At 44.1% G+C, this 24,061-nt stretch overlaps 1 pseudogene; it reads right to left on the bottom strand.

Annotated features, from left to right (window-relative positions):
- Positions 1-8,069, bottom strand: part of LOC135207397 (uncharacterized) — a 67,133-nt pseudogene extending 59,064 nt beyond the window's left edge.
- Positions 8,070-24,061: the final 15,992 nt, after the last annotated feature.

Genomic DNA, 24,061 nt, shown 5'->3' with positions numbered 1-24,061 from the left:
TCCTTACGTGATCTATGTTTGGGGGACCTCGACGTAGAGGAAGAGGCCTCCCTTGACCTAACTGATCCGGGGTGGTGAGCCGGAGTTACAGTGTCTGTCAGGATGACCGATTTCTTGGGGAGAGACTTTTTAAGTTTCTCCTCGTCATCTTAGCCTTGGGGATCACTGAAGTAGCCTTAGGACGGACAGACCGCTGCTCTTCAGTGAAGCCCCGGAAAGAAGTGGAAGTAGGAGGATCAGTAGAAGGTGATGGAGAAAGGAATTCAGGAAAGGGCCCTGAGAACCCACAGAAGCTGCCCCTACTACACCCTTACCTGTACCCATGGAGTCAATAGCCATGGGTTCGACGTCGAGGTTCATTGCCACAACGTCTTCTGCAATGTCCTCTGGGAAATCCCCCTCCTGAAGGGCGGAGATCATGACTTGAAGGTCGGCCAGCAAAGGGGCGGCCGCTATCAGGTCCACCACTGATCCTTTCTTGGCTCCTGGGAATACTAGGTCCCCCATATCCTGGGTAAGAATGTAGGGGCGGCCCTTCGAATTACGCCAAAACCCCCCTACCCAAGCTTTGAGAGTCGACAAAGCTTTCTTCTTCTTTTCTCATCAGAACCCTGTAAAAAAGGGTCTAGAGTTAGGGAGAGGATAGGGGAGGAATGTCTGTTGTGTTGAGATTATATGAATGTGTCTCATAGTGAAGGTATAATATAATAACAAGTATTCCAGGTGATGAATGAATGAAGAAAGTGCTAAGAAAACTTACTACTAGTTGAGGCAATTCTCCTACTAGCAAGTAGCAGGTTTGGCAAGCTTCATGATGCCAAACGAATACAATCCTCCACTTTCCACTGCACATGTCCTTGCATGAGAACGGCTACTCATAGTGGCCGCACGGGTATCTTGGAGGATGGCATTGCACCCAATCTCCTGGCACAACATCTGTAAGTCAAAGGATACATGAGTACCAATGACAACTCCGGTGGTATAATATTGCAAATATCCCGTGGGTGCCGGAGTAGGACGACGGATAGAGATCTACGTATGAATATTACGTAGAAAAGTTACCTGAGGGGGCAGAAAGTCTCTGCTCCCCGCCTAAGCCTCACTTGTATATGATTAAAAATAGACTCCGTAGGGCCCGGAGTTCTCGTATGGCCCGGATTTCTCCGTATGGCCCGGAGTTATTAATAATATTGAGTGAGCAATGTCAAACTTCTAACGAAGCAAGGGATAGTACGAGAGGCAGAAATAAAAAAAACCCCAAAAAAAAGGAGTAACGCAAAAAGATTCTAAACATTAAATAAAACAAAATAAAAACAAAATAAAAACCCATTATATCAGTAAGTGCTCGTGTGAACTATCCTAAGTGGATAGGAAACCCAGTGGTTCCCTCCCCCCTCTCTATGTCGGTAGCGGCGGATAGACACCTGCCGGACTGAACTGGGGGGGGGAAAGGGTAGGGAAGAACATGGGGTGGGGGAGGGGAGACCTCCCCCTGAGCGGCCAGTTAAGGACGGAGAAGAAGGGGGGAGGGGGAGGTCCCGAGCCCCGAGGCACATGACGAGTGAGAATACCAGTAGGGGAGGGGAGATCCCCCCACCCCAGTCCCGTGAGTCACCCCCAAAACCCCCCCCTCTCATGCAGACTCGGACGCTAGCTGTGAGAAACGAGTCATCACCCATCGACGTGGATGGCAATGTATGGAGGGGGGGAAAGGGGGGACTGGAGCGGGTGACACATAACCGGGTGGCTCACCGCAATCAACCGGTGGTCTTCCCAGCCAGGTGAAAGACACGAGGTGGGGAAGAACCGTCGGAACAACATCAATATCACTGATATATAGGATTACTTATAATAATCAATCAATGAAAATAAAGCGATATCTTAAAGCTAGGCTAACACGGGGAACACGAAGCTAAGCAAACAGAAAATTAGGCTAATCGCCGATCCGAAGAAAGGGGTATGTTAGCCTAATCTAATCTCTAGTTCAAGAAAACGGGGGGCAGGCTAATCACCAATCGACAATTGGGGTATGAAAGCCTAACTTAACGGTAAAATAAATGATAACAGGGAAGCTAATCGCCATACCGAAGCATGGTGTATGTTAGCCAACCTAGTACCTATAATATTATTAATGGTAATCAGGAACTAGAGAAGAAAAGAGAGAACATCAGAATAATTAAGATGATACGACTCTCAAATCGTGACTGATAAAACTCCTAACAATGTAAGGCGTAGCTAGACTAAGGTCCGAAACGTGCGGTCGGAGCGTGTCCCGTGGAGGCCTAACTAAAAAACTAACTGCATAAAAGATATAGAGACTATGTATAAGTAACCATATCGAAAGTACTGGGAGAAAGAGGGGAAATCCCTAACGGTATGGAAGACCGAAAGAGAGAACCCGTACCGCCAAGCGGTCGAGGGGGCATACCGGCCGATAAGGCTCCGAATATGTATAAAACACGAAGATCATCATAAAATGAGATCAGTAACCCCAACAGTACTTAACTTAGAAGCAGAAGCTGAAGACATCTTGAAAATAAAAGATAATCCAAAATCGAGCGAAAACACAGCCACAGAAAAATTCTAACTCTGGTTGTAACGCGCGCTATCGAAAGGAATGACGTCTCAAGCGTCGGAGGCGCTCACGGTAGTAGTAGACCGGGAGCTGTAGCACGCTCCTCCGTAGTTCGGGGTTTTTGTCAAAGGAAGAAGCTAAATGGCAAGGGACCTCTGGTAGTGATTCCAACTCGCTCCTTACTATACCGACACTTCTATAAGAAGTGAGGCGAGCCATTTTATCTTGGCATTATATTGTTTCTTTTTTCTCTAGGATGAATAGCAATATTTATTCCTCAGAAATAGTATCAAGGGAACCATTTCACAGGGCGACACAGGTCAAGCCCAGAAAACCGGTTATTGGCGTCATAAGTGCCATATATCTCTGGGTTTCGGTTAACAAAAGTTTTCGCTTATCAGCACTCGCCGATAACTGGGGTACAGTGTTCCACATGCTCTAGAAATCTGTGACCTCACCCCCACGTCTTCCTGCCTCACAGAGTAATTTAGGGTGGTCATTGGGTCATTTTGTGGTATTGATCCATTCCTGTCCTATAAGGACCCTGGTCTGAAAAACCTGTTACCAAAGAAGGGTTAGAAAATATTTGGGTAAACCTTCCCTGTTTACAATTGTACTACAGTTGGGGCCCCTGTATTCGTTTGGACTCACGCAATTGCAGATTTCTCTATGGACCCATATCTTACCCATTATATGTGGGAAGTTGTGTGTTCGCAGTATTTTTTCTATGAGAAACATCCACAAATTCCTGTTTTTTATTTTTATTAATTTCATAATAAAATGCACTTTTTGTGATAAAACTATTACAACCAGGTATAAAAAATTTTAGGAATTCTTTTCTGAGTTTTAACTAACAAAATAGGCCATTTTAAGCATTTTTTATAGGGGTTCCCAACTATTCAATGGGTTTAGGTATTCGCGCAGGGTCTGGTACGCATCCTCCACGAATACAGGGGACACTGTATTTAATTTTTGTCATTCTCCTTTTCCACACAAACAACCAAGGCATTAGCTGCATTAGACACTAGGCACTAAGACAATTCTTTTCAGTTTTGGCATAGCAGCTGCAAGTTTATGTTCATTTTAATAACTTAATATATACATAATTTTCTAGTTTATATCTTCTATCATTAACAATAGCAGAATAGTTAGATATCTTTCTGATTGTCTTAAATAAAAAAAATGGTTATAATAACCTTTTAGAAAAAGCCTTACTTGTTGATGAACTTGCTCAAGAAGTGTCTTGTCTCCTCCAAGCCACTTGGAAACCCTTTTCAAGAATGGGGCAGGTAGAGTAAGTTTGCCTGAATAACGTTCATGAACTTCATACAGAGCTACAAATTTGTCATACAAATTTTTGCATTCGTCATTTTCCGTTTCTGACCAGGTGGGAATAAGATTCCTGAAAACATCTTCCAGATCTTCTGAAAACTGGCCATTAAAGCAATTCTCAATTATACCAGTCCTGAAAAAAAAAAAAAAATTACAAAATAATATTCAAATTGATGACAAATTTTTTTTTAGGAGATAATTCCAAAACTGGATAAATGATACTATTTAAAAGCTCCATTATTACAGTCCAAAATTTAGAGTCATGCTTTATCAGCCTCTTTCCTTCCAAACTGAAGTGTTGTATTACAGTATTTGTGCACTGTCCTTACACAGAATTCTCCTAACTTTCTTCATGTGTACAGTACTATCTTACATCAAATATTAAAATATAGCAACAGTATAAGTCACACAGTGCTCTCAGATATGCATCATAAAAAATCTGTCACATCCATTTTTCCATCATAAAATTTGTGTACATAATTGGTTGTTCAACATACCAGATTTTAAGAAGTAATTTGTATTTTTTTCCTAGGATACAAACCTATGCTTTCATTAATGGTATATTCAGCACAAGGTGCAATGCTGCTGTTACAGACTTAACTAGAAAACGAAGGGCCCATCAGGTAGCCCTATGAGTACCCTGTGACCTGAACTGGGTTAGCTTTTTCATTGTGAATTGGCCTGCTTGTAGTCCCACCCATCTCTGTGAATGGTAGTGTTCGGAACCTTGAGGGGCAACAGAGGTGATTAAACTTCTCTATGAAAGCAAAGATTTGTTGTCTTAAGAAAAATACAAATTACTATTTAAAATCAGGTATTTGTTCCAATGGAAATAAAACTACAGGCATCCCGGTTATCGGTGGGGGTTCCATTCCCGGGGGTGTGCTGATAAGCAAAACCGCAATTAATTTGAAAACTCAGTGATTTATGGCGCCATAATGGCTCTTATAAGCACCCTTATGGCACCATAAATGGCTCTTACAGGCACCCTTATGGCACCATAAGGTGCCTTATGGCGGCAATAACCAGAACTCGTCCGTTCTGGCACCATAAATTGCTGATTTTATGGTGCTAGACAAGCCCCATAAAACTGGATCGCCGACAACCGAATCCACTGATAAAAACTGGGGACTGCCTACACTTTTATAAGTGGAGCCTTACCAAAATGTGCAAGGCTAGTCTATCCAGAGTGGGAATGTGGGTGTACCTTGGCAGCGAGTGCCCGCACCTCTCAGTGCCTCCAGATCTACTCCTACTACCAGCTCAGGTCAACAACAACAAAAACCAAAAAGGGCTAGCCCCTTCCCTGTACTCCCCACACCCATCCTGGGGGAGGGGAAATGAAAGATGGATATCTCCAGCCTCTTGTTGGGCGAAGCATTCCTTCAGGGACTTGCTACCATTACACCACCTGCTTGGATGCCACTATAGGGCCCAGGATACAGGGTGTCCAAAGATTTGTTGACCAAGTTCCACAGGTATAAGGTCCGTGAAGGTCGATTGCCTCTTCCACTTTCCCTCCTGTAGGACTTTCTAGAACAAAATTGGCCTCTTCATGTATACCACGGAAGGGCCTATCCATCTACTGTCATGAGCTCTAACTTTGTGGTGGGGGTATGCTCGTAACCTCACATGGACGTGTAATTCCCTGATGATGACTTCTCTTAACAAAAGTGATATTGTATTCCTGGATACTACTCTTTTTTTTTTTTTTTTTTTTGTTTTTTTTTTTTCTCCCATCCAGTACTTAAGAAAAGAGAAAAGTCTTCTGCCGGTGGGGTCTGTGAAGGGCCATACTTCAATCACTACCTGAAAGCTCTGTGCTTAGAACCACATTGTCCTTCTTTCCCTGACAAAATCCTTCAGCAATGGGATGGAGAAATGTTCAAATGTTAGGTCCAGTATTGCTGGCCTCTGGGGTCTTGACCACAAAGTCTGGCATGAATTCCAAGGATATAGAGGACCACACCCAGTGTGTGTGTGGCGTCATATCAGAGGGCTGTACGTAGTTCCCCCACTCTCTTGGTTGATGGAAAAGAGAGGAGGAAAATTGTTTTCAATGTCAGGTCCTCTATCTCACACTTTCTTTAGAAGTTCATATGGAGGATGTCTCTCGGGGAGGCAAGGAATTTGGTCACATCCCACTCCAGAGGTCTTAACTTCCTGAGTGGGCACTTCTTGTAGTGCTTGATGACAGCAGGTAATTCCCAGGTGTTTGTTTGTTTGTTTGTATGGGTGTTTTACGTTGCATGGAACCAGTGGTTATTCAGCAACAGACCTACGGCTTGACGTGACTTCCGAACCACATCGAGATGAATGAACTTCTATCGCCAGAAATACACATCTCTGACCCCTCAACAGCGCGGCCATTGAGGTGGCAGGCCAAGTTTGAAACGTCTTTTCCCCTTAGCTAGAACATGTGGGCCAAAACAGCTCTGTAGCCGTTGATTGCTGTGATGAAGAGTGTGGCCTTCTCCTCATGCAGATACTCCAGGAAGTTTGCTACTTCTGTCACATTGGGCATGAGTGGATTGCATTCCTGCTGATGGCACCGATTGCAGAAGACCATCCATTTCCCTCAAATACATCCCAGCGGATTAAGGCCTGAGGGAGTTGGCGACCGCCTCTGCAGGCCACTCTGTTGCATGAGCTGCTTCATAGCGTCCAACCATGAAGCTGGAGGGAGCATACCACTTTAAGGTACCTCCCATTGTACTCTTGAACCAGAAGGTCAGGGGTCCTCAAGAAGTGCCCTTGGGAAATCTACTAGGAGGTGGAGGAAGTCTGCTTACCACTCCAACTACAGCCACAGGGGTGCCATTGTCATTCCAGGTCCCTGAGACACAAAGAACCTGTAGATCACCTTCCTTAGCTGACAAAATGGAGGGAGGGCATACTCGTCCATGTTGTCAAACGGGTATTGGAAGGCATCCTGCATTGCTGCCCTTTGGTCAGGGATCAGAGAACAGTACAGGGGGAGTTTGGAGTTCTTTGCTGCGGCAAAACAAGAATCAAAATTGTTGGACCATTGCCACAGTGTCAACAACTTGTTGGCTATTGCTCTGATTTAGGGACACTTGGTGCTACTACCTGGTCTGCTCTGCTTAGTTGGTCAGTGATGATGTTCTTCCTACCAGGGATGTACCTGGCTGTCAGGTCCAGTTACCAGGACTTTGACCACTTGTGCATTTCTACCACTAGATTTTTCAGGTCCAGGGAGATCGTGCCACCACCATGTTGTTATCACTGCTGATTTTTCCACCAGTTACTCCTTAAAGTGTTGGAGTGCCAGCCAGACTACTTGCATTTCTAACAAGTTAACATGCTCCATCTTTTCCTTGCATCCCACTAGTCCCTGAAACACATATGCTGGTCAGAGTGTGCCACCCCCACTCACTTTGGGATGTAACGTTAGGATACCAGCATCTCTGTTGTTGGTCAGCCTGAGTATCACACCCTGCAGATGGTTCATCGGGTCTCTCCACCTCAGATCCTCTCTAACTCTGTCCATTGACTCAATCAACTGTGATGGGGCTTAATCTAGTTTCTTCTATGATGTCTTCAGTTCCTATTATAGATACCAGATGAGTGCTATCTGCCTGGGGATTAACTTCTCAGGGGTGACTCAAGTGTCCGAGTAGGACTTGCCACTGCTTTGCTGGTCGTGGGGTAATGTGAGAATGGTTGCCAAGATCCTCAAAGGTTGGCAATCTTCTCATTTCATGGGTACACTCCCCTATTACAGTGTCAATCCTCTTTCCAAGGTACTTGATCATCAATGCTTTAAAGGAGAAGTCTCTGTCTTGGGGAGATTCATGATCAACTTCAGGTCTTTGAACAGCGCCAGGACCTTGTCCCTGTGTTGTTCTGCCTCATCAACTGAGGATGCCAGGATCAACCAGCTGTCCAGGGTACCATCAAAGTCGGATCACCTCACATGTGCCCAAGCCAACCAGTTGGAAGACTCGGGTGTGATTACTTGAGGGGCCATTGTCAGTTCAAAGTAAAGAGCTCTGAACTGGTAGACTATTCCTTGGGAAAGGAACTTCAGGTACTTCCTGGAGGTCTTGTGAATAGGAATGTGCAAATATGCATCCTGCAGGTCTATTGACACTGCAGTTGTGTCCCCAATAGATGCCAGCACAGACTGTGGCATCTCCATGGTGAAGGATGTCTGCTGTAGGTACAGGTTCAGGGTCATCAGGTCTATCTTCAGTGCCAAACCCGAATGCCTTCTCCACCAGGAAGAGATGGATGTGGAATCTTGGTGAATTGCTGGCCCACTATTTCCTGCTTCCCTCAGGGAGTATAGCCCTCTTCTCCTGTCATAGGGGGCTTCCTCCTTGGATGAGTTGTTCCTGTATGAGGGGGAAGGCACTGGTGTCTGGGTCAGAGAAGAGGTTCATCAGTTGTCCCGAAGGGTAGTTCTATAACCTGGTCTGAGGACTAGGACTGTTCACACCTCTCTCATGCTTTGCTGCCAAGTTCTCCACTTGTCCACTAGGCACTCCCCTACCTGTGGAAGCTTGGAAGGAGGGAGGTCATTGATGTCTTACCTAAAGCCTCCCCTCTTCCTGTTCCTATTCCTTCAATGGCTGTGGGAGGGCTGGGCTGCATGAAATGATTGTTTGGGCCCTTACTCTGTGGGTCTGCTTGGCCCTGAGGTTGGAACCGTGGCTGTGGGGAAAAATAACTACCAGTGGAGGTGGGTATGCTCAGCAAGGACAGCCTGCCTACCAATCCCAGGGTAACTGGTGCTGGTTTCCGGGATGACACCTGCGAGAAGAGGGTGTCCTAGAGTCCTCCTTCTTGATGTTAATGGCTTGACATACTATTTAGGGTCCAGCAAGGAAGTAGTAGGGGTGATTAGAGTAGAAGGCTGTTCAAGAAAACTCTGCCTGCTCTCTTCTTTTAAGGATGACCTTCTCCCACGCGTGTCCTACCTGACTGATGGCACAAGAAACAGCCCTTCTGAAAGCCCTATATATTTTCCTGATGACAGTCACCTTCTCCAGGGGGACAAATTTCTCCTCCATCTTCTTTAGCATGAGCTCGAGGATTCCTCTTCTTGGAACTGTTGAGGTAGATACCCTGTTTGTAAGAATCTTATAAGAGGATACTCTTCGCCAATCTGCAGATGTTAAGGTCCAACGAGCCTCAGGATGGGAGGAGAGTTCTTCCGGCACATAATATCTGCCTGATGATGGTAGCAGAGGATAGGAGCTAATCCAACCTGGATACCACTAGGGAGCTCTCCAATCTCACTACCTAATTGTTTTCTGGGCTCAGTTCGTGTCGCTGCGGCGAAATATCCTTTAATCCATTATTTCTAAGGTAAATGTACTAACACATACCAGAGAATAAATAAAAATAAAGAAAAGGTCAGTACTACTGACTCTCACCCTCCAAGAGGGTGTCGGTATGAACACTATGGCGAGTGACCACTACCACGAACCACTTGCAATAGAAATCTCCCACTGCAAAACCCCCACTAGAGGGGAGCCGACCCACAGAGTGGGCAGCAACTACTACTACTCCATCCCATGCTGCCGACTGCTGTGCCTCTGGTGGCCATCCTTTTTCAGTTAGCGCACCGCGTATACACGTGCCCTTTTTTGCTCTGTGTTTTTTGTGCCCCTATCTTGGATTTATTAGTCATGGAGCGTACAGCCATCGCAGCAGCTAAGTTAAGTAATCAGTTGTTATTGCTATTTGGTTTTTTTCCTTTTTTCCGCCCTTGAGTCAGTATTTGCCGTTTTTTTAGGTATAACTACAGGCTCTAGGTCAGAAGCATGGGCAGCATGGTTTCTGCCTCGTGGCGGGTTCGTTCTTGGTCTTCCATACCCAGAACCTTCCCTTATTCCTTACGCTCTATTATTAGTTATCTATTTTATGTTAGGGGTCCAGCCTACTGGGTTTATGTCATGCATGCATGTCTTCACCTTGCATAGGCATCTTCCATCCAGACCCTAGCCACAGCTCTTAGTATCGGCCCCGGCTAGCTTGAGTGGTAGACTTTCTTTCGAGTTAGTCGTACACTCCTGGATTGTTTCTCCTACTGATTTATTTTCTTTCTTTTTACGTTAAGTGATTTTGGATTGTTTAATTTATGTTTTAGGTTAGCCTACGGCGTCTGCATTTCACGTAGCCTAGGTTATGTATTATTGGTATCCACCACTATTGCTTCCGCTCTTCAGTTCGGTTGCTTCTCTATAGCATCTCTCTGATTAGTTGGTTGCTTTATCCTAGGTGTATTGTGTCATTGTATTACATGTGGTTACTACGTGATTCACGGAGCAGCCAGGCGCCTGTCCAGTCACCTTTCCCTCCTCCCGCTCTTCCATAGGGCCGGGGGGGAGGGTTGGTCTGTCCACGCTCGCTCCACATACCCGTGCCTGCCTCCCTCTCTCCCTAGGCGGAGGGAGTAGGGGGGGCTGGACAGACCCAGACTGGACTCGACCGCTCTCTGGCTTCACGGCACGCTCGGATGACTAAGGGGGGGGGGACTGGCCTTCCCCCCTCCGTCGTTACTCCGTCGCTCCGTTGCTAGCTCGGAGTCTGTTTCGCCCTCTCGCCCTTTCCCAGCTTACTGGTGCTCTTTAATCTACCGGAGCTCCGGCATCCACGTGGAAAGGTGCTAGTTCACCCTGACGGGCGGACTGCAGGCGTACAGTTGGTCTTTACTAACCACCCCGTCGCGCTGATATCGCGACACGAACACCGCCGCGCACCGGATTTATTCCGGTACGTTCTATGGCTTTAGGTTTAAGTATTAGTATTTAATTTAAACTATAGTAAGTTTAATTTAAGCTACCTTAAGCCAAATCCCTCCGTTGCCTACTCACAACCGGATCTCTCCGGGGTTCTAGCCTATTCAGGCGGTAAGGGAGGGGTTATGCCCAAAATTTTTCTGCGCTCCGGCATGCAGCGGAGTTCTTTTAGCCTCTAGCCTGTAGTGATATCTTTTAGGATGCTCATGTATCTTTTCACTTACAGACCACCAACTGTGAGCATCCGGGATGCAATGCCATGCTCCAGGGCCCCTGTGGGCATGAAGTCTGCAGATCCCAATGCTCCATGCGCGACTCCGCACGGGAACCTTCAAGTCTGGTTTCACGAGACCTGCACTATTTGCTACGATCGGTGAGCCAGCTCTTAGACGGGGTAAGTATTCCCAACTCCGTTCGCTAATCCCTACAAGGTTATAGTTCTTAAGTTTAATTTTAATCTCTTATTTTAAAACTTAAGCTTGTTTATATGGGATCTCGCATCCTCTATGTTTTTAGTTTAAACCTATTACTAAGTTTTAATTTTAAGTTTAAACTTAAAACTAACAAATACCCTCTCTTCCAGGGCTCCCGCTGTTAGAGACACCGCCCTGGCAACCCTGCGGGCTTGGGTCGGCGGTTTTGGCAAGAACGCCGCCAAGGGACAGCCCTACATCCCTGAGAAGAGGTTGGCGTCCTGATCTTCCCCGGCGGCAAGTCAATGGGTTACGTCGACCCGGCAGAGGCAGCCCCGACTATGGCGGCGATTCAGCAACAGCTCGCCGCTTCGTTGACTGAAACAGGCCAGGGACATCTCGTCGGAGAGTCGCGACACTGGATTCTAAATATTGAACCAATGGTAGGTGTTGACGACCTGTTGGTCGAGGTAGGTACGTTGGACGCCCCAAGGGCTTTCCCTTGGGCGCCACTGGGTGTCTTCTACTCCTGCTAACTCTCCCAGCTTCCTTCCAAGGCTTTACAGGGAGCTGAGCTCCTTTATACTTCTCCTGATGCTTCCGTAAGACCTAAGGTCAAAGGACAGACGGTGTGAAAACCCTGAGTAAGACGTCGTCGTCGTCCAAAAAGACGTCGTCGGCGTCAACATCTCGCAAGTCTCCGGCTACGAACCCCGGAGCAGAGAGGTCTAGAGCTTCTGGGTCCAGCTCCAAATCCTCAAGGAGTAGATCTTCCAAGGAGAGATCACATACTCCGGCGGAGTCAGCCGTTTTCCTCTCCCCTTCCCTTTGGTACCTGTTCAGAGTTACCAAACCACCGCCTCCGCAGCAGCTCCGGCTTTGGATCCCAATGCTGGTCTGTTGCAAACACATGGGGGATTTTGGTCGGTTCTCTAAAAAAACAAAAAAGTATGGGAGCAGATGTGTTCCCCGGTTTGTCCGACAGATTAACCCCCTCCCAGGATAACATTATGCCCGAACTGAGCCAGGCTCCGCTAGCTCTCCCCCACCTTTTCGGCAAAGGTATAGCTCAGCTCCACCTCATGACTCTCTGCCTCCGTTCTCTATGAATAACCCCTGGAGGGTGGCGTCCATACGCCCCCTTCCAGGACGGGCTTATTTCTATTCCGGAGTGTGGAACTCGAAGGATTGAGGACTTCGAGTTCTACCCAGAGGATCTACAACCGCCGTTCATTGGCTACGCCAGACTCACTGCCGCTGCCATGACGCGAGATGACAAGGTGGTCCCTAAAGAGGACAGTCCTCTATTCACGTGGACCAGGCTCAAAGAGAATGGCTCAGGTGCTTAGAGGACATGGATTGTTCAAATACGAAGATTCAACCCTTTAAGAGTCCCTTCACCATTTTCACAATGGAAGAGGGAACTCCGCTTCCCTTCCTTACCAAGACGCTACGGTCACTATCCCAGCGGCCCAAAAGGCAAAAAGGGGAGTCGTTACCGCAGCTAAAGAAGCGGGACCCCACATCTCCTTTGCTTCCCTCAACTGGAGAATTGTGGGAAGACCTGCCCAACACTTTTTCGGCGGGCAAACTCAAACCAGACTGTGCTATGGATCAGTTTGGTGAGAAGCTGCCTAGACTTCCGGACAGCCTCATTCAGGCGGAGTTTGAGGCCAAGTCTAGGCTAGCCAGGTTCTATTAACTCATGGCCATGACAGAAGTGGCTACCATTGCTTACGGTTCCGAGCCACTATTCAAGCTTATCACCAAGTCACTGACTCAAACGGTACAGTCTGACATGTTTGAGTTCGCCACAGCCAGAACGAATTGTCGGAAAGCATGTCCTCCAGGAAGCAACTATCGGCATGAACCGAATAAGTTGCTTTCATTCAAACATCTGGGGGCGGGAGCAGACCTCTTCCCCGATGCAATGGTAAAGGAGGTCCAGGCGGAAGCTACAAGGCTTAACCAAAAGCCTTAAGGATCGTTGGGGTCTCACTGCAAAGAGACGCCAAGACCAAGCAGTGAGGGGTAAGGCTCAGAGGAAACCCAGACGTTTCCAGCCTTACCAAAAGAAACAGCAACGCTTCGCCAGCCTGTTTCGGCTGTTCCGTTGGTGCAGGTGGCCCAAACCCTCTACCTCCAAGGCCCAATCACAGCCTATCTATGTGATTTCCCCCCCAGCCTCAACCTTCCACCTCTTACCGCTGTCTCCCCAGCTTCAACCAAGTGTTCGAAGGCCAGGCCTTTCAGCAGTATGACCGCTCGGGTAGGGGAGGCAGAGGTAAGCGATCCTTTCGTCAGAGAGGATCAGGAAGGTCCCTTAATAGAGGAAAACACTTCCGGGAGGCGCGGAGGTTACCAGCAACAATGAGAACTTCCAGGTAGGAGGGAGGCTGTTTCTCTTCCGCCACCGGTGGGGATTCAGCAAATGGGCACAAAGTATTGTGTCGAAAGGCCTGGGTTGGAGTTGGGTGGCGAATCCGCCCCCACCCAGACCTTTCCTTCAACTTCCATCCAAAGAATTGACGGAGTATGCGGAGGACCTCCTTCAGAAAGGAGCAATAGCGAGAGTCAACAGATTAAAGTTTCAAGGGCGCTTGTTCAGCGTTCCAAAGAAAGGCTCACAAAAAAGAAGGGTAATCTTAGACTTGTCCCGTTTAAACTTGGCCATTCGCTGCGACAAGTTCAAGATGCTCACCATCTCGCAGGTGCGGACCTTACTTCCCCGTGGGGCCGTCACCACCTCTATCGATCTTACAGACGCATACTATCATCCCTATTGCAAGACACTTTCGCCCTTATCTGGGCTTCAAGATAGGAGATCAAGCATTCTCCTTCAAGGTAGTTCCCTTCGGTCTGAACGTGGCACCCAGGGTGTTCACGAGTTGGTCGGAAGTGGTCGTCCAACAACTAAGATCGCAAACGGGATCATGGTAGTAGCAGTATCTCGACGATTGGTTAATTTGGGCTCCAACAGTCGAGGAATGTCGCAAAGCAACACTGAAAGTAATCCAGTTCCTGGAATATCTAGGGTTCAAGATAAACAGGACAAAATCGAGACTCACTCCGGAGTCAAACTTTCAGTGGCTGGGCATTCAATGGAATCTATCCTCCCATACTCTGTCGATTCCATCAGCCAAGAGAAAGAAATAGCGAAGTCAGTAAAGCAATTTTCTAGGACACAAAAACTTGCTTCAAGGAGAACCCAGGAAAGGATTCTGGGTTCACTCCAATTTGCATCAGTGACAAACATCTGATGAAAGCCAAACTGAAAGACCTAACCAGAATCTGGCGCTCACGAGCAAATGTCAAGGTCCAGGGACAAATTATCATCAGTCCCTCAGATTCTGCGGAATCGTCTACGCCCTTGGTCAAAAGTCAAGAACCTGTCAATATCAGTACCCCTTCAGTTTCCTCCTCCGGGGATTCCATCCACACGGACGCTTCATTAAGCGGCTGGGGAGGATATTCTCAGTTCAAGAAGGTTCAAGGAACCTGGTCACCCCAGTTCCGTCAGCTTCACATAAATGTACTGGAAGCAATGCAGTGTTCTTGACTCTAAAAAGGTTACGTCCGCCAAAGAACTCCCACATAAAGCTAGTTTTAGACAGCGCAGTGGGTAGTCCATTGTGTAAACAGGGGAGGCTCCAAGTCACGACATCTGAATCATGTCATGGTAGCCATCTTCTCCCTGGCAGACAAGTTCAGTTGGCACCTCTCCTCCACCCATATAGCTGGAGTGAGAAACGTCATAGCAGATGCTCTATCCCGATCAGTTCCTCTGGAGTCGGAATGGTCACTGGGACAACAGTTGTTCGTTCCAATGGATTCTCCGGAGGGTTCCAGGTTTACAAGTGGATCTATTCGCATCCAAGCGAACCACAAACTCCATGTTATGTGGCCCCCAACCTGGACCTCTGGCCTATGCCACGGAACGCCCTGTCCATAGACTGGAAACACTGGGAGAAGATTTATGTCTTTCCTCCAGTTGAATCTTTCTCCTGAAGGTACCTGAACAAACTCAGGACGTTCAAGGGTCAAGTAGCTCTAGTAGCCCCAGACTGGCCGAAGAGCAATTGGTACCCTCTCATTCTGGAACTGGGTCTTCGTCCTCTTCGAATTCCCAAATCCCAGGCTCTCCCAGTCAGTACAAACGAAGACTGTGTTCGCTTCCTCAGGGATTCTCAAAACCCTAACTTTATGGACTTCATTGAGGTTTGCGGCTAAAAGAGATGCGAATATTGATCCTCGAAATATTCTTTTCTTGGAATCTGATAAAAGAGATTCAACTTTGAGACAGTATGATGCTGCAGTCAAAAAGTTAGCAACCTTCCTGAGAGAATCAGATATTAGAATCATGACAATCAATTCAGCTATATCCTTTTTCAGATCTTTATTTGAAAAAGGCTTAGCAGCTAGCACTATTACGACAAACAAGTCAGCCTTGAAAAAGATTTTTCAACTCGGTTTCAGCATAGACTTGACAGACTCTTACTTACTCGTCTATTCCCAAGGCTTGTGCTAGACTTAGACCTTCAGTGAGGCCTACGTCAGTATCGTGGTTCTTAAATGATGTTCTAAAGCTGGCTTCAGAAACAGATAATACGACATGTTCATTTATAATGCTCTTAAGAAAAACTCTATTTTTATTAAGCTTGGCTTCAGGAGCTAGAATTTCAGAACTGTCGGCGTTATCCAGAGATCCGAATCATGTTGAATTTCTTCCCACAGGGGAAGTTTCTACTTTCTCCGGAATGTAGTTTTATAGCAAAGAATGAAGATCCTTTGATGAGGTGGGAACCGTGGAAGGTTGTACCCCTTCCACAAGATATTTCTCTTTGTCCAGTATCGACCTTACGAGCCTTTCTGTCCAGGACATCCTCATCCTCATCGGGTCCTCTCTTTTAAGAGAAAAAAGGTGGTACTTTATCTATTAAAGGTATCAGGCAACAGATCCTGTACTTTATTAAGCAAGCCAATCCTGATTCCTTCCCTAAAGCACATGATGTTCCAGGGCAGTTGCCACCTCAATTAACTATTTCCAACACATGAATTTCGATGATTTAAAAAAGTATACCGGATGGAAATCGCCGACAGTATTTAAGCGTCATTACTTAAAGTCCTTGGAAGCTCTGAAATTTTCAGCAGTTGCGGCGGGTAACATAGTTTCCACCGACTCTGCTTAATCTTAGTAGAAGATCCAGTTTTCCTTTCTACCTATCTCACCCAACAGTTTTGTCTATACCTGCCATGTTCATCTACGTTTACCCTTGAGTCTTAGCTGCTCTTATGATGGTAGTAAGGGTGCCCCTTATTTTTTTATTTTTTTGCTAGGGTCACTCACAATTGATTGTATATAATGATCTCTTTGATGTGATCCCCTTATTTTTATGCTAGGGTGACACATCTATTTACAATGGTTACGGGTTTTGTATACTAAGTCATATACATTTCTTTATTATATTATTGTCGAAGTTTGTTCTATTCAATTTATTATTATAATTGCTTTAATTATTTTGTACATATTAAATATACACAGATGTTAAGCTCAACATATATTCCATGTAAGCCCTGTATATATATGTTAAATTTAAGTTAATTTTAAGAAATATTATAACCTTAAGTTAATTTTAAGTAATATTTCTATTCTGTATCATTGTGTATATGTATATCTATTAGCAATTATATTTCTTCATTTTATGTTATCTTTTATTGAGACCCTTTTTTGTCTGTTTTATTTGTTCTTTACAATCTTGTGCTATTTCTCTGGTACGATTTCGCGCAGCGACACGAACTGCGGAGCCCAGAAAAGGGATTTTGTTGACGTAAGGAAAAAATCCTATTTCTGGGCGATTGGTTCGTTGTCGCCAGCGAAATCCCGCCCTACCCATCCCAACGCTCAAGATTGTCTGCTAACTTCAGGATGGCCACCACCAGAGGCGCAGCAGTCGGCAGCATGGGATGGAGTAGTAGTAGTTGCTGCCCACTCTGTGGTCGGCTCCCCTCTAGTGGGGGTTTTGCAGTGGGAGATTTTCTATTGGCAAGTGGTTCGTGGTAGTGGTCTCACTCGCCATAGTGTTCATTACCGACACCCTCTTGGTTGAGGTGAGCGAGTCAGTAGTACTGACCTTTTTCTTTATTTTATTTATTCTCTGGTATGTGTTAGTACATTTACTTAGAAATAATGGATTAAAGGATATTTTCGCTTGGCGACACGAACCAATCGCCCAAGAAATAGATTTTCCTTACGTCAAAATCCCTTTATTTTCCTTATCAAACTATTGGATTAAGGGAGACCCAAAGGAAGTCAGACCTATGTTGTACCTTTAGGACTCTCTCTTGCCTATCCAGATACAAGAGTACGGTGCAATCTTCAAGCTCTGCTATCAGTAGTTCTGCCAAGCCTATGTGCTGCCTGATATGCCTTAATAAACTCCCAGCCTCCCTCCTCTTCCAGAACCTCCAACTGTGAAGGAATCTTTGGTCCTGTCTCTTTATTGACTATTACTGCTGCCTCTGCTCTGTCTTCCTTCCTGAAGGTCACTGAACTACTCATCAAGGAGGCCAAGGGGCTGCATGCTAGAACTCTCTCCTTGCTCTCATCTGCGAGGTGCTTTTCTGGCAGGAGCCGCTGTGGAGTAGTCTGGGCCTGTCTAATGCTGTACTGCTTCAAGAAGCAGAGGTTGGAGGGGTGAAGATGGTATGGGTGACACCCTTTAGTACTTCCTCTTCAAGAAGTACTCTGTCTGTCCATCTACTCGGGATCAGGATTTGTCCTTGCTGCTGGAACATCTGGGTGGATTCTGGCTGTTCTCTGCTGTCCTGCTGCTGCTATGGGATGAACCACTCCTCCTGCCTGTCCTAGATGATCAGTTTCTCCAATATTAGGACAAAGTATGGTGGGATGCTGACAAGGCCAGTGAAGGAGCAATGGATGCTTCTTTGTCACCTAAGTCAGATTTTTGGGAAGAAGATGGCAGACATGATACTGCAAGGAGCCTCTTGTGTTCCTAGGATTCCTCATGGTGGAAGACAACGATGGAGGCACTCTGATGAGCGGGTTGGCCCCCTTGTGCCCAGAAATCCATCACCTTCCGATGCTCCACATTACGATCTCCCTCTACTGCTGTTGCTGACAGAGGAGCAGATAGACCTGCTTAATTTGCCAATGGGGGAAATGGTTTTAGTGAAGGCAGCAACAGTGGAGGTCATGACAGAGATGTAAGAATCAGTTCCCTAGAGGAACTGGCCTTCTTATGGTATCCCTAGTAGAGACACCATTGAGAAGATATCCATCCCACAAGTTCATCACGTGTCCTCTGTGCACTTTCATCTCCAGCATGATATGCAGACAGAATGAGGGTCTACGGTAATACCTCAATTTTATGTGATCTGAGTTGCACGAATTCACAGTAGTGCAAACTTTTCATTGGAACCTAACTAATTATCATACGTGAGTTTTTCACAGACATGCAAACGCAAAAACATTTTCAAATTCTCGAGAAACCCTGCTAAAGTGTTAGTTTAATTTTTTATGTAATTTACAGGTTTTCAAGCTTTTATGTAGTATAACTAAAATAATATTAAATAATAAAAATAATAATTCTCTCTCTCTCTCTCTCTCTCTCTCTCTCTCTCTCTCTCTCTCTCTCTCTCTCTCTCTCTCTCTCTCTCTCTCTGTAATAATACATTGGACCCGACCCCATGTATTTGTGTTCTTGGCATTTGCGGACTCGCATATTTGCAGATTTCTCTATGGAGCATATCAACCCATTATTCGTGGGAAATTCGCAATATTTTTCTATGAGAAATATCAACAAATTACTGTATTTTCATACCAATTTCGTGATTAAATGAGGACCGTCACTACGAACAACCGTCTATCAGGAAATTTTCGGATTTTGGAGTTATACATACTTTCGAATTCAGCAACTCTTCTATATACTAGTGTTTAGAAATTGTAAAAAAAAAAAAACAAAAAAAAAAATATGTTTTTCCACATTATAATCTAGGGGAGAGTGAGAGTAACTTGAACTGACAAAGATGCGCAATATATTGTCCTTCCAATGTTGACAAACTATTATTGTACTTTTCTCAGACTTCGGTTTTTTGCAGTTAGGTGTAGTTTGAGGTACAGTTTGGATAGACAGATAATATTTACACACGCATTTGTAAAGAGCATGCTTTTAGCTTCATTTTGAAAAAAAAATTATGTTATAGCATAAATAATAACAGAAATATGATAATGTAAACATTGCACAACTTCAATCGCGTTTTTCTCCTATTTCTGTATTGTGAAGACAGATGGTTGTTCAAGTAATGGCCTCAAATGCACTTTTTGTTATAAAACTATAAAAAAAAACCAGGTAAGTCAACCCCCGTATTTGCGTTCTCGAGATCGTGGACTAGCCTATTCGCGGACTTTTCTTTGGACCCATATCTACTCATTATTCGCAGGAAATTTGCCTAGTTGCAGGCTTTTCCAACAGTAAATATTCACCATGTATTTTGATGTTATTTTCATGAATAAATACATTTTTATGATACAAAAGTGATTTACTAATTTTCAAATATTAATATTGATTAATACTGTATTGGTAAGTTTAATAAGATTAAATATCATCTAATAAAAGTAATAATTCTCTCTCTCTCTCTCTCTCTCATCTCTCTCCTCTCTCTATCTCTCTCTCTCTCTCTCTCTTCTCTCTCTCTCTCTCTCTCTCTCTCTCTCTCTCTCTCTCTCTCTTTGATAAATAAATGATTTACTAATTTTCAAAATATATATAGATATTAATGTAAACAGCAATAATATCAATTCATTAAAGAACATACCATAGTGAATTAGTAAAATTTTAGTTTATAAATAAAAAATGATGTAAGAATGAAGGAAATCCCAATTTTTCCACATGTTTCTTTTTAAATCCAGGTACTAAGCTAAGGGCCAGAGCTTTCACATATATCCAGTAATGTGACAGGAGGGGGAGTAGTGTGTTCTCTCTCTCTTTCTCATACTACTGTGATGAGAGAACCTGGGATTGCCAATACAGGCAGCCCCCTGTTTACTGGCAGGATTCTGTTCCCCTGGGGGCTTGATGGTAACCAAAAATCACCAATAACCGAAATTCAAAAGACCACGGCTGCTGCAATCCACCTGACAGTGACTGAGATGTGGTTTAACGATGCCATTAGACAGGTGTCACGCCAGGAAATTTACTTTACCCTAACATGTAATAACTTTATAAAAATTTTGAATTTCATTTGTCTACTCCTTTAACTATGGGTGCACGGTGCTTCTACAAATTTTTAATGTCAGGTTCAATGAACTTGGCAGAGAGAGAGAGAGAGAGAGAGAGAGAGAGAGAGAGAGAGAGAGAGAGAGAGAGAGAGAGAGAGAGAGAGAGAGATAAGCCACCTTTTTCAGAACATGTAACAATATCAATTTTTATCTCCATTGATACCTTCTTCCTCTTAGTGGCAATTCCTAACCCCTTTTCCTCCATCTCTTTATTCATCTTATCTTCTAGTTAAATAAGTTAAAAGAGAATGATAAAAAGTGTCGTTAGTAATGTTATAATTGTTGCTTAAACGTTTACAGCCATAAACACGGAACAAAAAAAGTTGTTTTTGCTATGAACAACCAAACCGAATCGGATTACAACATTGTTTTGTGCTTGCATTCAGTCATTGTTCTCGATAATAAAAAAATTACCAAAGTTATGTTATAAATGGCAGTAATTAAGTACAATAAGATTGATATATTTTTACATTATAACTTTATTCACTGCTAAATTTAAGCTGCAGTTGCAGCTGAATCTGAGAAAACAATGTTCACACTGCTAATGACTTTAAATTATTGTGCATCAGCAACATGGATGAAACTCGACTATAAATGATAGTGGAAATTTAATAAAAAAAAACTAAGCATGAAAGAACACATTTCACTGTTGTTTTCACACTGATAACAGATAAATATGTAAAGCTTGTATGATAATGAAACAGGTGTGAAAGTAGCGAACAGAATCTGTTAATTTTTTTTACAAAAAAAACATGTTCCCAATGCCATCTATTAGTGAAAAAATAACTAAATTTAGTTTAGAAGACACATTTAATTCCTATTTCATCTTAAAAACACTTCATATAATGAAGAATAACTTTGTCCCATATAAATAGAGTTTCTAGATATTTATTTACCCCAACTAGAAGCAAGAAAATCGCTATGAATTGAGTTAAATATGGCAAAATAATCTTACCTCTGCCCTCGGCTGATTTTTCCTAACCAAAGCATCGATCGCTTTTTTGTTTGTTTTATTAATAAAAAGTAGTAGTAATGTGAGACTACATAAAGTATTACTGGATACAGTGAAGTAAAGCACAATGGGTATTACGCAAAATAATGATTTAAATTATAAAGCACAAATCTCCTATAAAAAGTGCCCCTATTTTAAGAGGATATTTTATGAGAAAAAATTTAACCCTTAAACGCCTATTGGACGTATTTTACGTCGAGATACAGGCGGTCCCCGGGTTACGACGGGTCCGGCTTACGACGTTCCGAGGTTACGACGCTTTTTCTTAAATATTCATTGAAAAATCCGCCCTGGGTTACGACGCTTGTTCCGAGGTTACGATGCTGACGCTTCCGACGCTCCGAGTTAACGACGCTTTTAAAAAACGCATACTATGATAAGAATCCTTTATAGTTTAGCACAGTATATTAATAAAAATAAGTTTTGGGTTAGATTACAACAAAAATTTTGAGGTTATGATGATTTTCGACACTTTTTATGTCGTATTTTTTAAATTTTTTCAGTGACGCCTCATATGCGGAACTAGTTCCGAGCGAAATGAATACACTAGCTTGGGATGCGCAGTTTATAACAGTCCAAAAGTGCAAATAATGAAAAAATCATTGCTTTTTTCCAGTATACATAATTAACAAAACTAAGTTTCTGGTTAGATTACAACGCAAATTCCAAGGTTACGACGGTTTTTTTTATGCCTTTTAACGATACCTCATACGCAGAACTAGTTTCTGAGCGGAGGGCGCATAAATTAATTTACGCTATTAAACTGTATGGTAACCATAGTCAAGGATAAGGAACGCATTCTCAAACAGTATACATATCCTTTGATACAAAACAGCAAAATATCATTGAAACATTATTTCACTTAAAGAATCCATTTATACTCTACTTAGACTTGGATATAAAAACCATAGTTTCTCTCTCTTCTCTCTCTCTCTCTCTCTCTCTCTCTCTCTCTCTCTCTCTCTCTCTCTCTCTCTCTCTCTCTCTCTCTCTTCCGACGAAAATAATCACTAATTAGTGTATTTTGATGTTTATTTTCATGACTAAATACATTTTTATAATACAAAAATGATTTACTAATTTTCAAATATTAATTTTGATTAATACTGTATTAGTAAGTTTCTTCTTCTTCTTCTTCTTCTTCCCAGCTTTTTCCCATTTTATATGGGGTCGCCGTTTCGGATGAGCCGTTTCCATCTATTTCCATCTTGCACTTCTGCCTCATCAATTCCCTTCTCATGTAAATCTCCTCTCACACAGTCCTTCCATCTCTTTCTTGGTCTCCCTCTCTTCTTCTTCCTTGCACCTCCACTCCCATAGTATGTCTCCCAGCGTGGTCCTCATCTCTCCTCACAGGTGTCCACACCATCTCAGCCTCCCCTCCCGCACCCTCTTCGACACTTCCACCACCTTAGTTGACCCCCTTATGTAGTCATTTCTGATCCTATCCACTCTTGTTACCCCAGACATCCACCTAAGCATTCTCATTTCTGCCACATCCATCTTCTTCTGCTCTGCTTTCTCATGCTTGCTGTTTCCGTACCATACAGCATTGCTGTTCTTACCACCGTCTTTGTGAAATTTTCCTTTTAACCTAAGCGGCACTCTTTTGTCACAAAGAACTCCCGAGGCCGCTCTCCAGTTGTTCCAGCCTGCCTGTACCCGATGTTTTACTTCTTCTTCCATACTTCCTCCAGCGTTAACAAAAGATCCCAAATACTTAAACTTATCAACTCTCCTTATTTGCTCTCCACCAAGCTGAATACTTTCTCTATCATCCCCCTCAGTGTGGTACACATATATTCTGTCTTGGATCTACTTATTCTTCCATTCCTGTCCCCCTCCAGTACTTGTCTCCATCTTTCCAATTTCACTTCCAGATCTTCCCTGCTCTCTGCACACAGAACAATATCATCCGCATACAATATGTTCCATGGTACTGTCTCCCTTACTTCCTCTATTATAACATCCATCACTATGTTAAAGATAAATGGGCTCAGAGCCGACCCCTGGTGTAATCTACTCTCACCTCAAAACCTTCTGTCTCCCCAACACTGCTCCTCCACTCTGGTAAATACATTCCGGTACATCTCTTGTATCAATCGCACATACTTCTCTGGCACCATCTTCTCCCTCAGGCTCCTCCATACCTCTTGTCTCGGGACTCTGTCATAAGCCTTTTCAAGGTCAATGAATACCATATGTAGGTCCCCCTGTCTTTCCCCGAATTTCTCCATTATTTGCCTCAGACAAAATATACCATCTGTTGCTCCCCTCCCCTTCATAAATCCCATCTGCTCTTTACCTATTTGTACTTCTTCTCTCAGTCTAGCATCTTATCATCCTTTCCAGTATCTTCAAAGTGTGGGACATCAATTTAATGCCCCTATAATTACCACACTCTTGGACATCGCCTTTCCCTTTAAAAATTGGGATCAATATACTCCCACGCCACTCATTTGGTATCTTTTCCTGTTCAAGGATCTTTATCATAAGATCGTACAGTATATCCACTCCTTCATCTCCTAATGCTTTCCATGCCTCCACCGGGATCATGTCTGGTCCGGTTGCCTTCCCATTCTTCATCTTCTTCAGTGCATTTAGTACCTCTTGCCTAGAAACCTCATTACCATGCCAATGTTCACTTGCCCATCCTCTCTT

Source organism: Macrobrachium nipponense, chromosome 32 (assembly GCF_015104395.2).
Source record: "Macrobrachium nipponense isolate FS-2020 chromosome 32, ASM1510439v2, whole genome shotgun sequence".
NCBI lineage: Eukaryota > Metazoa > Arthropoda > Malacostraca > Decapoda > Palaemonidae > Macrobrachium > Macrobrachium nipponense.
This window is presented reverse-complemented; position numbering and strand designations above follow the sequence as displayed.